The sequence below is a fragment of the Dipodomys spectabilis genome, unplaced genomic scaffold (genome assembly GCF_019054845.1).
Source record: "Dipodomys spectabilis isolate Male_0828 unplaced genomic scaffold, ASM1905484v1 ptg000110l, whole genome shotgun sequence".
Classification (NCBI taxonomy): domain Eukaryota; kingdom Metazoa; phylum Chordata; class Mammalia; order Rodentia; family Heteromyidae; genus Dipodomys; species Dipodomys spectabilis.
The window spans coordinates 3,287,021-3,302,206 of NW_024870787.1; the positions used below are offsets into that span (position 1 = coordinate 3,287,021).

At 32.5% G+C, this 15,186-nt stretch overlaps 1 pseudogene; it reads right to left on the reverse strand.

Annotated features, from left to right (window-relative positions):
- Positions 1 to 14,846: 14,846 nt before the first annotated feature.
- LOC122114799 lies at positions 14,847 to 14,943 on the reverse strand (annotated as a pseudogene).
- Between the last annotated feature and the right edge of the window lie 243 nt (positions 14,944 to 15,186).

The window sequence follows — 15,186 nt, forward strand, 5'->3', positions numbered from 1 at the left end:
AAAAGTCATAATCTATAACTTACAAGTTAAAGAGAGACCAATATAATACGTCCCACTTAATTTAGGTACATGCAAAATATTTACTTGGCTTTTTCCTACTTAAATGCTCCAAAATAAATGAACACTTATAAGAAAAGTTATGTGATTGCCTTTGTTTCAACACTAACTGTGATCAGCCCTCTTTTTCTCACTTTGCACTTGGTAAGTTGATGATGTTGTGGCTGATTAGAGTCAGAATGAGGGGCTTCTACTTGTACAATTATCTCAGAATAGTTTAAAGCAGTTTTCCGCCCAAGATATCCAACTACATTGTCTGAACCTGTACTTTGAACACACCCTCACACCTGAGCACCTTATTTGAAATTATACTTTAGCTTTTCTTGACACATTCTACTTTGTGCCTTTGCCTTCTTTGCACATTCCTTTTGAGTTCATAGTTGCTCTATTTCCATTTTATCTGTACAAACTGCTAAGAACATTGTCCAACTACTACTTCTTGTTTGTACATGCCCAGTCTATGTATGAAGGTATTTTGTCCATGTTAAGCAATAGAGTAATACTCACTCTTTGAGGAGAAAAGCTCCACAATATAACCCTATGCCCACATTAAAGGATGTAGAAATTAAAGCATTTGAGACAGTGATATTAGAATTGAAAGGCTCCTTAAGGACATTTTCCTGGAGTTTATTAGTTTACCCAGGAGAAATATAAATAGCCACAAAATTTGGAGCTAATTAGTAAGTTAACATTAAATCCTAGATGTTGTGTTAATACAAGTCACGATTGTATTATTGTTAAATCAGAATCCTTCACTACTTGACAATGTGTATGAGAAAGTGAAAGAAAGGCATTAAAGCAAAATGTCTTATCTTTTTAGGCATTTAATCATAGTGGTGAGAGTAATGTCTGAATTTTTCCGTTCAATAAAAGCTTGAAGTTTATAAGAACATTTTCCTACATATAAGAATTTGTGTCAGAAAGTTTAAAGTGAATATCAAAAGATCTGAAAATTAGAAAGCTTTGTTCACTGTTAGAATTTAGATGGCTTATTTATTCATAAATCTCTTTACCTACAAAAAATTAAGTCTTGAAGTTAGATTTAGTGGGCATTCTTTTTACCTAAATGAGTGTTCTCTTAATATTAATTTGTGTATTTTATGTACTCCCTCATCTTAACACACGTATGTATTTGGAAGCATGTATATTTCATGCCAGTTGAGTTTTCATATGTTTTCCAGTGTCAATCTTAAGCTAAGGATTTATGATCCAGTTTTCATTATAATTTATATGGTAAGTGATATTTTTCCCTTTATTATAATATAATAAAAGATAAGAAATACACACACACACACACACACACACACAAAGAATTTGTGTCAGGTTGGTTGACAGGGTTATTTCAGTATGGAGATATACCTAACAAGAATTAGATTTCAATAGTGTATATGGCAGTTATGATGTGTCAATTGCTATTGAGGCATTTTCTATTCTAAAGAGGAATCAATTACAGGAGTCTTCAGTCACATCAGTAAAGCTGTATGTTCAACCTAATACTTGGTGTTACTTGTCCTACATTTATAATGATTAGGCTGGTAAGATATCCAAAATATCTAAATATATTTCAATAAAATCCCAAACTGATATGGATAGATGGGTCACTAATTGGAACTGAAGGACAAATTAGGCTTTTTTGTGCTGTAGTTCAATCTATAATCTCCTAGCTAAATAAAGTTTTCAAAAATATTCACAGAATACCAGTAATAAAAGTTCATGACAGTTATATCTGTATAATATTTCTAAGGTCAGGATTAAGTATTTGTTCCGAACATTTAGAATCAACAAGATCTGTTGAATTAATCGATCCAGAATTTTGTCCTCACATTCACATCTCAACATTTTATCAATATGGCTTTCACCAAAACACTGTTCTTATTGAACTTGTCTATGTCCTTTTACTTTTCAAATCCAAATAGTAGATTTCATTCAATATCTTCCTGAAAATTCTTTCCTTCCTTTTCTTCTGTAAATCTGTGTTTATTCCTTTTTTGTTTCCTTATTTATCACTTTCCTCCAATCTTGTCCACACTGGTACTCACATTGTTCACACTTTCGTCAGAACTTTCCTTTTCCTCTTCCCTTTAATAATGTCCCTGATTTTATTACTTTTCATATTCATGGTCATGAATATTTTGATGATGTCCAAACAGACCTATCTTTGCATCTGTTTAACATAAATATTAGAACTATCAGAGAGTTTTTTTCCTCTAAATCCATCTTTATCACCAAGATAAATCCATCTAAATCCATCCTTATCACCAAGAATGTAACTATCACAGTTAGGAGACATAGATGTGGAAAAACTTTAGATTTCCTCTTACCCTACCTCCATCCATTAGATAAGATGAATGATCAAGATTTTCTCAGTTTCTGTCACTAATGTAATTTCTATGTACTCCTTTTTATGACCCTGACACACCAGCCTATTGCAAATACTCATCAGCACTCACTCAGTCCTAAAACAACTGTTTACTAAGTATGCATTTCTCCCCATAGTCTTTTCATATTGGTCCTCTCCATCACCCAATGACTCTCCTTGTAAGCACACAGAGTAAAGAACTCAGACAAAAAATCGAGTATCACCATTATTTACTCACAACATTGAATGTTGGTCTTACATTTAATGGATGTAATCTACCAGAAATATTGAAGAATATATTTGTTGACTTCTAGAGCAAAGAAAAAGAAAGTAAACAATCCTTACATTTTCTAACTTAGCTTACAAATAAGGGAAGAGTCAAATTCAGTTTGTTGGTATAAAGTCAGAAATAGTTTCATGCAGAAATAAAAATAAATTTTAACTCCTGGCTCTGCAGCTTGTGTCCTTTTATGGTAACTGCAGATATGTAAGTAGTATTATGTAAATTGTGTCATGCATTCACAGCTGTAATGAAGAAAATACTCTTAATATATCATTTGAAAACATTGGTTATTGAATGGTATCTATATGAGAATGTTATTTGAACTAATCACACTAAGTTGAAACCTACATCTTAGTAAATCAAAATGTGGAAATAAATGATTTTATTTATAAGAAAATAATACCACCAAGAACAGTGAGTATACATTAGAAAGACTGCTGGAATAACGTTAGGGTTTTTACTGTCTGTACCTGTTTACGTGATTGTATTTCTTGATATTCAAACTCTCCTCTTGTTATTCTGTTTTGTTTTGTTTTGTATTGTTTGGTTCATCGTGGGGCCTGGACTCTTGGCCTGGCATTGTCCCTCAGCTCTTCAGCTCAATGCTCTCTACCACTTGAGCCACAGTGCCACTTCCCGCTGTTTCTGCTTATGTGGTGCTGAGAAATCAAACCCAGAACCTCATGTAGACAAGGCCAGCACTCTGCCACTGAGCCACCTTCCCAGCCCTCCTCCTGTTATTCTTATTGTATGTAATCTAACGCTGTTTATAACTATGCATTCAATGTGGGAAATCCAGCTTCAAAGATATCTACGTATTTTTTTCCTTTTCAATCACAACATCGTCATTATCAGGCTACACTGTGGTCATCATCCTCCCCATCAAAATTATTATTAGCAACATAAGTGCTAATTATTGAACATCGGATATGTGTCTATGATTTTATTATTTGTCTTTTGATTAATAATTTTAATGTTACCACTGTGCATGAATCCATATTGAAATTTTGAACAAATAAAAAAAACCTAAACCATATCAGAAAGTTTGACTATGTGTTTATAACAAATTATGGAATAGATTTTTTGAAGCATTGCAAATTCGTAGTCACTATGAATTAACTTCCTCTCTCCCCCTAACTACAATCAAATATTTAAGAGTTTGGGCAGAATCTTTTCAAGTAATATACAGTAAATGTTACTACAATATCATGTGTATATCTAAAATTCACTTGAAAGTAATAAACTGTACTTTCTATTGAAATATTAGTTATTTTATTCTAGGAAACTTTTAGAAAAATAGACTGTATATCTTTGAAATGAAAAAGTTCAAAAATAGTAGCATAAAATTTTTAGAGCGAGTCTGTCTTCTCTCTCTCTCTATATATATATGTCTTCTCTCTCTATATATAAATGTTATGTGTAGAATAGTATATTTTTAGAGATTATTTGTCCTCAGAAATATATAAATATATCTAAATTTATGTGTAGAATGATATACATCATAGTGAAACAAGTAACTTAAAATATAATTAAAATTTTTAAAAAAACTTCATGAAACAAAGTGCCGGTAACTCACCCTTATCATAAGAGCTATTCTGGGTGCTGAGATCTTAGAATTGTTTTAGAAACTAGCCCAGACAGAAAAGTACTTGTTAGATTCTTATCTCCAATTAAACACTAAAAACAACACCCACAACAAAAAATGTATCACATTAATTTCACAAAAGCATCTTTTAACTGCTGTGAACATTTCTTAGAAACATGAATACATACCCCTGGAAAATGTTAAGTAAAAAAGTATAGAATATTTACGGCTATGTTAAAGACATGACTGTTTAGATTGTTTAAGATATTTAGGTAATGATTAGAAGTTAAGAATAATGATAGGTACATCATATATTGGACTGGTATTTTATTCTATTTTGCAATAGTAATAAAACGATATTTATAATGATTATATAGAATTACTCTTGCTTAGTATTTGAATTATCATAAGTGATAAATATTTTTAAATGATTTCCAAAGCAAAGGAGTATCAATTCTTTTGTAATTTCAAAACAATTAAGAAAATTATTTCAAGGCTGGTTCACTCTAAGTCTATATTTGTTTTCTTGTTCTAGTTTTCCTATGTTAGTAGAAATTAAAATTCCAAAAATTTAATTGATATTGGCATTTAGGAACATCTTCACATACGCTAATATTGGAGTCCCTTAAGTGGAATTATTTTATTTCATTTGTTACTTTCACAAATAAATCAAGATGATTGTGTATTTTGTTCTTTTCACTGCTTTTGGCTCTTATCTTGAGAATACGTTTTTCCTAGAAAACTAGAGATAAGCAATTGGATTGAGCATGTAACATATGACTTTCATAAAATGCAGATGCATAGATTTGTGTCTTCTGTCATTTGCTAAAATTTTCTTCCAGAAAAGTTTCTCACTTACTTAGAAGTTTTACCCCTTCCCCTCCACAAATTATACCGACATCAAATACAGTGAAAGCAGGGGTTATACTGTGGGGGAGTGAAATACAAAGCAACAATGAAATAATCTTAAATGTGTTAGAAACAATCGCATGAAAGAAAAGAAAACATTTGAATACATATCTTAGGGTTCATTTCCCTAACATCACCTCATCTGACCTTTTCTGCTTTACTCAGACATATACTAGATATTGCAAATAAGGGAAACCATGGGAAAACTTTAGGGATACAGGTGGACCCATTGCAACAATGAGATGAACAAGTCGTTATGTCGAAAAATGAACTTTACAACTTTGGGTGGGGGTAGCGGGGAGTATTGGGTGGGGGACAGGGGGATGATGGGAAGGGATGGGAAGGGGAAACAAAGGGGGAGGCTACAATGCTTGATAAGAAATGTACTCATTATCTTGCCCATGTAATTGTAACCCATCTGTACAGTATTTTCACAATAAAAATAATAAAAAAAAATTAGAAATGATGCATAATTCCTAGGTATTCCAGTTATCACATATACTTTTGGATTGAGTTATCACTGTATAAACCCAAACGGACAGAATACCCTCAAAATAAACAGAAATCACATCTTTGCTTTAAATGCAGTAGTTTACAAAGAGTTTTTAGCCAACACCCAAAACATCTTTTTATCTATTCTGCATTTTGTGTGAAGAAGTTTTAACAATAGTTTTTTTTTTCTTGACATGCAATTCGCTTACAATATATTATCTCCTTTTATTGTATACATTTTAATGCTTTGGAAGTGAATTGTGCCTTCATAGGTTTTCAAAGCCCGATTTTCACAAACTTCCATTCCTTCAAATAGAAATGCTGTAAATTTTAGAACAGACATTAAAAATAGATATAAAATTCAGTTACAGGAATTTGCCCAGCATACATCCTCTATAGTGTGTCTTTTCAAAATTTGCTTTTGGGGATCATTTCCAGGGTCTCACACATACTATTCAAGTTCACTGTCAATTAACTACATTCTCTATCCAAAAAAAGTTTTTTACTTCTGTTTAATAAATTCACAGAGGTGTAATGCCTGGATCCTATAAAATTCTCTTTCACCTTTTGAAGACTTGAAATCTTATTTGCTAAAATGATTGCAGTATTATACAAATCGATCACTATTAGAAGTATATCAATTTCTCCACAAATGCATTACTATATTTTGCGTCCTCTTTTTATATTATGGACTTATTAGTGAGTTTTTATTATTTCTTAGACACTAAAAAGGAGCTTATTTCATATGCTCCTCCTATTGACTATTAATTTGCATGTTATTTAATGAAATATACTATTCAGGAAAAAAATTTATATAGAATTAGAAGATATAAAATTACTTATGTTTTAAGGGCTGGGAAGGTGGCTCAGGGGTAGAGCGATGCCTCGCATTCCTGAGGCCCTGGGTTCGATTCCTTAGCACCATATAAGCAAAAAAAATCCAGAAGTTGCTCTGTGGCTCAAGTGGTAGGGCACTAGCCTTGAGCTAAAGAGCTGAAGGACAGCACCCAGGCCCAGAGTTCAGGCCCCACAACCGTATCCCTCCCAAAAAATACTTAAGTTTCAGAATCATTGTAGCATTAACATTGTAGCATTAACAAATATATGCCCTCTATCTGTTGGATATGGTTTTGTTTCTGTTATAGTGTCCTTTGAATTATGAAAGGTTATCACTTGATATAATCCAGTTCTTGCTTTTCTTTAGCCACTAATGTTTTCCATGTCAAATTTTTAGAAACCTTTACTAATCTGATGTCATGAATTTTTACATTTATGTTTTATCGGTTTTTACATCTCACATTTAGTTTGATAATCATTCTTTATAAGGTTTGAGGTAGGCCAGGTGCCGGTGGCTCACGCCTGTAATCCTAGCTACTCAAGAGGGTGAGATCTGAGTATGGTGGTTTAAAGCTATCCCGGGCAGGAAAGTCCATGAGGCTCTTATCTCCAATAAACCACTAGAAAACTGGAAGTTTTGCCGTTGCTCAAGCGGTAGAGTGCTCACCTTGAGCTGAAGAGCACATGGACAACGCCCAAGCCTAGAGTTCAAACCCGATGACCAACATAGATACACACAAACAAAGGACTGAGGTAGTAGTCTAAGATTATTCTTTAAATCTAGAGAGAAAATAGTGCCAATACAAACATTTAAGATTCTGTTTTTATTTCATAAAATCTCATAGCCTCCTTTTCAAAATCTATGGACCATAAATCTAAGAATTTATTTTTGAAAAATCTGTTACCTTCTTGATTGGACTGAAAGTCAGATAACATGGAAAAAATAAAATAGAAAACAAAGCATTGTATAGAGATGTTACAATGTAAAAAATTTGTAATAGGAATATAATTCATTTCCAAAGAAATAAGAGAAAGAATAAAACTAACAATTGCTAATGTGGATAGAAGATGGATCATATTTTATCATATATAATTTTGAAAAAGCATAGTATGAATGAAAATTTTAAAAAGTCATAACTTAAAACACTATTCGTATTATAACTAGACAGTATAGTTCAGTGATAAAACATTGGCCTAACATATGTGAAGCAATTGTGTGATCTCCCAAGCATTACAAAGTACACACAAAGCACACACACAAAAAACCCACATAAACACACACACACACACACACACACACACACACCACATACACACACTTGGAATATTTTTATTATCATATTAAACAGAGCAAATTATCACAAACAGTAAAAGTATTTTAATATATGAAATTATAATATTGCTCATACTATTTAAAAGTTTAGTAGAAATAAAACAGTCACAAGATACTTGGATTCTTATAGATTAAGTAAATTGAAAATTAAGAAATAAAAGACATGAGAAATTTGCAAACAAGTTTTAAATAATAAACATTTTGAAACATGTATCCTTTTATTTTGGCAAAAGATTGATGTTACTGGTGTTTTAACTCAAGATTTAGAATATAATAACCAGGTGCTCTATATCTTGCTAGGCATGGCTATATCTCTAATCATTTCACTCTGGAAATTTTATGATAAGTTCTCATAGTTTCCCAGTCTCTCCCGAATTACAAACCCTATTTACACTTCCCACCATAGTTAGAAAATAGAAAGCACAAATCACTATGCCCAGCTCAGTTTTTTTTAATTCAAGTATAAATATTTCCAAAAAGTGACCATGTAATGCAGCCTTTTTTAATAAAGTATGTGCTTCTTGAAAATACAGTATTCATTACCTGGACAAATATGTTTAGAACTATAAGAAAATAAATTTATTTAAATTCATCAACCATATAAAATTTAAGAAAATAATTTTTAAATAGTTACATGTTAACTATTTTGAAAGCAAAAATATATCTCTGAATAATTTACATGTGTTAAAATTATGCAAAACTAAATTAACTAATCCTACAACTCTGAAAAAAGAATTACCCTCAAGAAACAAAAGAAAATAATTAAGTTCAAAATTTGAAATTTAGAAAATAAAATGAAGTGTACTCTTTAGTTGATTTAAATAACTGTAAGCCCTCTGTATATCAATTTCATAATAAAAAATGCATGAAGAAAGAAAAGTACCCATTGGTCAATAGCGACAGGAAAAGCATCAGTAGTTTTTTTTTGAGTGTGCAAAAAAATCAATGGAAGAGATAACAATGTTCCTTCCATAATAAATGTACTCATTACTTTATTTAGCTAACTGTATCCCCTCTGTACATTACATTTACAATAAAATTAAATTGAAATTAAAAATGAACTAAATAATATACCAATTAAGAATTCATAGAGAGCTAGGAAGGTGGCTCAGTGGTAGAACTCTTGCTTTGCATATTTGAGGCCCTGGGTTCAATTCCTCAGCATCACATAAACAGAAAAAAAAAGCTGGAAGTGGCGCTGTGGATCAAGTGGTTGAGTGCTAGCCTTGAACTAGCCTTGAGGAACAGCGCCCAGGCCCAGAATTCAGGTCCCACGACCCGACCCCCCCCCAAAAAAAACAGAATTACTAGAAAATATTGGATTAAAACTTTTTAAAAAACTGCCCTAAGTACCCAAGTAATATAATTTGATGATACTATTTAAATACTTCAACTTCAGCAGAGAAGCCAATAGTTTAAAAACTATTACAAAGTAAATTAATAAATCTGAATATATTACCATTAATAATAAATATAAGATAAATTTATAGTGGTAGTCAAATAGGTAAGAACTTAGGCAATTTGCCATTCGTTTGCATTTAATATGTGAGAAAGAATTTTCTAGGTTTTTTTAAAATATATAATCAGTTTAATGAAGAAACTATTCTGTCACATCATATGATAATTAGATGAAGCTGATTTTAGAGCAAAGAGAAGATTGTACTAAGTTTTTGCATGTTAAAGTATATGCTTATTTTGGTTGTGGGAAATTGTGTTCAACTTGGGTATTGTTTTTGTTAGACTGGTGTCATATCAATGGTTAATTTTAGGATATGGGTTCCCTTTCAAAAGAACATGCACCTGATCTGACTTTTTAGACTTCTCATTATCAATGGCATAAGAGTTGCACAGTAAATTGTCTAGCTTCCTAACTTGGCTGTCCTGGATTCGGCAGTCCTTCCAATCTTAACCTGTAGATAGTGCAGGATGGTGGAAATGATCCAATGCACCTAGCTATAGATTGAGAAGGAAGTCCACTAAACTTTTGGCCTGGGTTGTGTTCTCAAGCCTCCTCAGTAGTTAAGAGTTCAGATGGGAGCCCCTGGTGCCAAGAAGTCAGAGTATTTCTTAAAGCAACTAGACATATATATGACTTAGGCATGTAAACACCTCAGGACAAGAATAAAAGAGCAGTGAAGTATAGAGGATAGGCCCAATTTTAACTAGCTACTTGGAGGCTGAGTAAGATTAGCTAGCTACTCTGGAGACTGAGATATGAAGACCACTATTCAAAGCCAGTCCAATCATGAAAATACATGCGATTATCTCCAAAAAGCCAGAAGTGGAACAATGGCTCAAGTGGTAAACCACTATCCTTGGACACAGAAGCTTAGGGATGATGAATGAATAAATGAGCACTTGCACATGCACGTACGTGTATATACGTGCATGTACACACACACACACACGAGTATTTCAATGCGAAGTTCATTTTTTACCATGCTGTACCCTATTTCCCTGTATTAGTTTACAAATTAACAAAATCAGCTAAGCACCTATTTACATAGAACTCATCATGTTTCTCTAAAGTCAACTCTCTTTTTAGAAGCATGCTTTTATTTGACCCATATGTAAACTATTCAGGAGTTTGATTCTTCTCCCTCAATTCTGTAGAATTAGATGATTGTTTAGCTTCCCCCTAGCAATACAATTTTGTGAAATCTTGCATCAAGCAACATATTTCTTTCACTAGAACGCAAGCCTCTGTCAAACAATTAATAATAGTTTTTTCTTCTCTTTGCTTGCATCTGTGGTTTTATTACCTTCATATATTTCATGATCTGTCTGTGCATGACAAAGACTGCTGTGGAAATAAAAAGACCTGTCGCAGCACTTATCATTTATGTACCATCCATAGATATGAAGATGTTTAAATATTACTGAAATTGCTTTGGAATAAATCATGTTCACCTTGACTATCATGAAAAAGAAGAATTGGTTTCTCAGCACTTTAGGTAAGAACATGATTGAAAGAAATAAAAGGAAAAGTGAGGAACAACTCAACACATACATTCAAATGAAACAAAACAACCCAAGAAAACAAATTAATTCAGTAGTCAAGAACCTGCAGGAAATGCAAAGACTTAAAAAAAATCAGCTATGACAAACTTATGAAAATCCTGACTACATGGGAGTCTACCTTGTGAGGATAGAGGTTAAAGCCCAGAGTGGACAGAAAGATCTGTACACAATGCCATGCACCTGTTATTCTAAATTCCAGGAAGAATAACATAACGTGGACTGAGCCCAAGGTCATACACAAGGATCTGAAAAATAATCAGGATAATTTAGGACTGGGGACATGACAAAGTGGTAAAAACACCCATTTAGGGGGCACAAGACACTCAATTCAAACTCTAATATTTGGGTATTAAAGTAAAAAGCTATGATTTTAAATAATTGGAATAATTCTAAGATTTGAGTGGAAAAATGCATTAGAGTGATAGAATGAACCCATGGTTCAATGCTTTCAACTGAAGTGAAAATATTTTATGGTACTTCAGACAAAACAGAGTTACCTTGCAAATGAGCATGGTTGTGCATTTGGGTGATGGAAATACTTTAATTACACAGGTGTAAATTAAATAGATTTTATTTGGGTAGATTGTACTTCTTAAACTAAGAACCTGGATGATGTCCCTGAGATTTTTCTCTCAAGGCTACCACTCTACTACTTTGAACCACAGTTCCAATTCTGATTTTCTGTTGGTTGTTTGGTGATAAGATTCTCCTGGACATTCTTACCCAGGAAGGCTTCAAACTATGATCGTCAGATCTCAACCTCCCGAGTAACCAGGATGCCAGGCATGAGCCGTCGATAGTTTTAATAATTTAGTAAATTGTACACTTACTGAAATTATACATTATCATTATAACCTGCATAATATATGTGTGTATGTATATATCAATGCATATGGATAGAAATATTTTAACATATTTTTGTATCTACAGTACATTTATGAAATCATCCATTATAAAATAAAATGGAAACAAATGTTAATAAGGAGCAAAACAAAGGAAATTATCACATGTTTCTTGTTGTTGAATGGAATACGAATTCGAGAATCAGTTTGGGAAAACCATCTCTACGTTAACAAAATGGATAAGAGCTATTAATTCTAATCCATCTATTTGCCCATGTTGTTCCACCTCACACATGAGTGTCAAAATCAAACCACACTTTTTGTCTTTGCTTTTAACTCACCTGACATAATTTACAGGTTAGATGAAGTAATCAAATAAAGATTAAAATAATACTATGTGAGGTTATGAATTAGAGCTGAACATGATTTTGAATATGATAATAGCTAATTAAGTTGCATATTTCTTACGTTTACTCTGTCTTGTCCCTCATTCCCACATTAAGAAAGTATATAGAAGGTTCTCACTAAATTATATGTACAATTATGAAAAAAATGTATTGAAAGAATATGGGCACAGTGTGGTTTTAGCTTATTGAGACCTGTAGGAGTAAGTGTGTTTTTGAGGACTTGCAATACATTGTGGTGAAGATGAAGGGAGGGATGTTCTTATTCTGGAAAACTGGCTAGAGGATTGCTCCCACAAAGGAAGTGATGAATTCTTCCAAAAGGTTACAGTAAAATCACTTTCACAACCATGTTCACTGCTGCACTATTCACTGTATCCAAGTTACAGAAACAGCCCAGATGCCCTTCGGCAGAGTGATGGTTAGAGAAAGTGTGGCACATATACACAATTGGATTGAACCCACCCATTTTGAAGACTGTTACATTATTTGCAATGAAATGAATAGATCTAAAAATATATTAAGTGAACTAAGTCAGAACCAGACACACAAAGGACCCATATTCTGTGTCATATTTGGAAGCTAGAAATTTATGCAAGTTTACACAAAAATATTAACCAAAGCATGCTATTTGCAGAGGAGTATTTCAAAGATGTAATTTCTTATAAAATTGAATTTTACTCCAACAAAATGAGGACCAGGAATCTATCACTTGAAATATGTGAGTGGAAGTCAAAAGGAAGGAATAAAGAGAGTTATGGAGGAAGAGAGTGATGGTATAATATTCAATGCAGATAGTATGAAACTAGAAAAAAATAAAGTGGGGCGAGGTTTGGAAGGGTGTGGAAAAGTTATATAAAGATCCATTTTACTTAAAAAACTGATATGTTGAATGAAAATTCCCTTGTACAAGTATTTAAGATTATAAGAATATAATTAAAAACAATGGAGACATCTGATCTTAAATTCTATTTCCATCTCTTTTAAAAAATAAAATTATTTGCTCTATAATTTGATCAGAGGGATGGATTTTGTGGCTAGCTAGATCATTGCACATCTGTCTCTCTCTTCCTCTCTCCCTTTCATGGTTCTCATAGGTAATATGATTGCTCCATAATTATCCTAATTTATTTTGCTTTTATATTTTTGGTTGCATCATTTTACTTTCTGCTCTGCCATATCTCAATTCATTTACACAGAAGACATTATTTCCTATTTTCTCATTCTTAGAATAAGCTGCACATGAAGACAACACTGGTCCTCATTTTCAGTCTGTACCTTTAAATACGGAGGAAAATCTTTCCTCTGCTCTCTACCAATTCCCTATTCTCCAGTTAGAATAATTTAGAATAGTAAAAATGAAAAATGAGAAAATAAATAATAGTGAAAAAAAAAACAGATGCAGAAAATTCACCGGATTTTTCTGACCATTTCATCCAATGTGAACTATTGAGGAAATACATGGACAGCTCATTCTCACTGCCACTCAAAGTCTATGGTTAGGCAATTCTGATGAAGTTGAGGAACAAGGTGAAAAAGTGAGAAATGGTATCAATTGCAAGAAAAAAATGAAATAGTATACAAGCAAATTTCTTCTTTGTTCTGCTGAAAATAATCGCCTTACTATAGTGCAGAGACTACTTTTCAAAAAGGCCACTCATGTGATTACTAGGGATGACGATGAGTATAACCCTCTTCATGGAGAAGCCTACAGTGGACACTTAGACATTGTCCATGAGGTGGTGGCTCAAGGCAGATATTCATGCAATAACTGCGAATGTCTGGACATCCCTGAACAGTACTTATACATGGAATAATAACAGAGTGGCTTCTTTATTTCATCATAATGCAGATACCAATGGCCAAATTAAAGGCCTCTTGACCCCCTTGCATCTTGCTACTGGGAATAGATATAGCAAAGATACGCTGGATCTCCTTCTGTTGAACCATTATATCAAGCCATGTCTGAAGCACAACTTGGAAGAAACTGCATTTGATATTGCCAAAAGGATAAGTATGTATCACTACCTCTTTGAAGTTGTGGAAAGCTGTACAAATTGTTCTCCTAAGTCCTAATGGATCAGTTAAGTTTCTTAAATTTCAAAATTGCCAGTCCATCCTATGTGTCCATAGAAAATATTTTCACAATACAAAGCAACAGCAATACCTTCCTTTAAAAATTCATGGATTCCATGGTATTCTTCCAAGTGAATTGCCTGACTTTGATGTCAAAATATATTCGAGTTGTTTGTATACATCTATAATGATTTCTATAGAGTTTGTAATTTTTTAAATCAGAAATAATTTTAATTTTTCTGTTGAAATGAGTAGTACAGAAACTAAAGATATTTCTGGTGCTTGTCTGAAAAAGTATATTTTAAAATATTTAGTATTCTGTTTGTATAATGTCCATAATCTATTCCATTCTCTCTTAGATATAATACTTTGAATTTGACATTGTTTTATAATACATAGGTTCATTAATAAATGTGTCCTTTCAGATTGCATTCCATATAGAAACATTTTAAGATAAAATGACAATGTTATCTTATTTCAAAAGTTTTGTAAAGGTTATGCTATGTAAAGGCCTTTCTAAAACGGTGAAGATTGAATACACTGATGTCAAACTAACTTTTATTTCTATTAATTACATATATTATTACACTTGTATATTTGTAATCAACTTTTTAATAACTGTTTTTCATTTCTTGCATCTGAAGAATGAAAAATATGGAATACTTCACAAATTTTCATATCATCTTGGTGCAAGAGCCATGTAAATCTCTGTATTGTAATTCAGGTAGACCTGCTGCTGAAGCATGTACTGTCCTGTAAATTTAAGTAATTAATGATGCAATCTTAAGACAGGCATAGATCTTTGGTTGCCTATTTGTAACAAGGAAACCTTATTGTTCCCAAAATTGCTATTCATCTTAATTCTGTAAAATTCTGTGTATGGTGGAAAAAACCTATGTTGTTTGTTCGATTGTTTACATTTGCAAGTTTTTGTCAATGAGTATTTTAAATCATTTTCATTTGAAATTTGATCATACGTTGAAGCCTT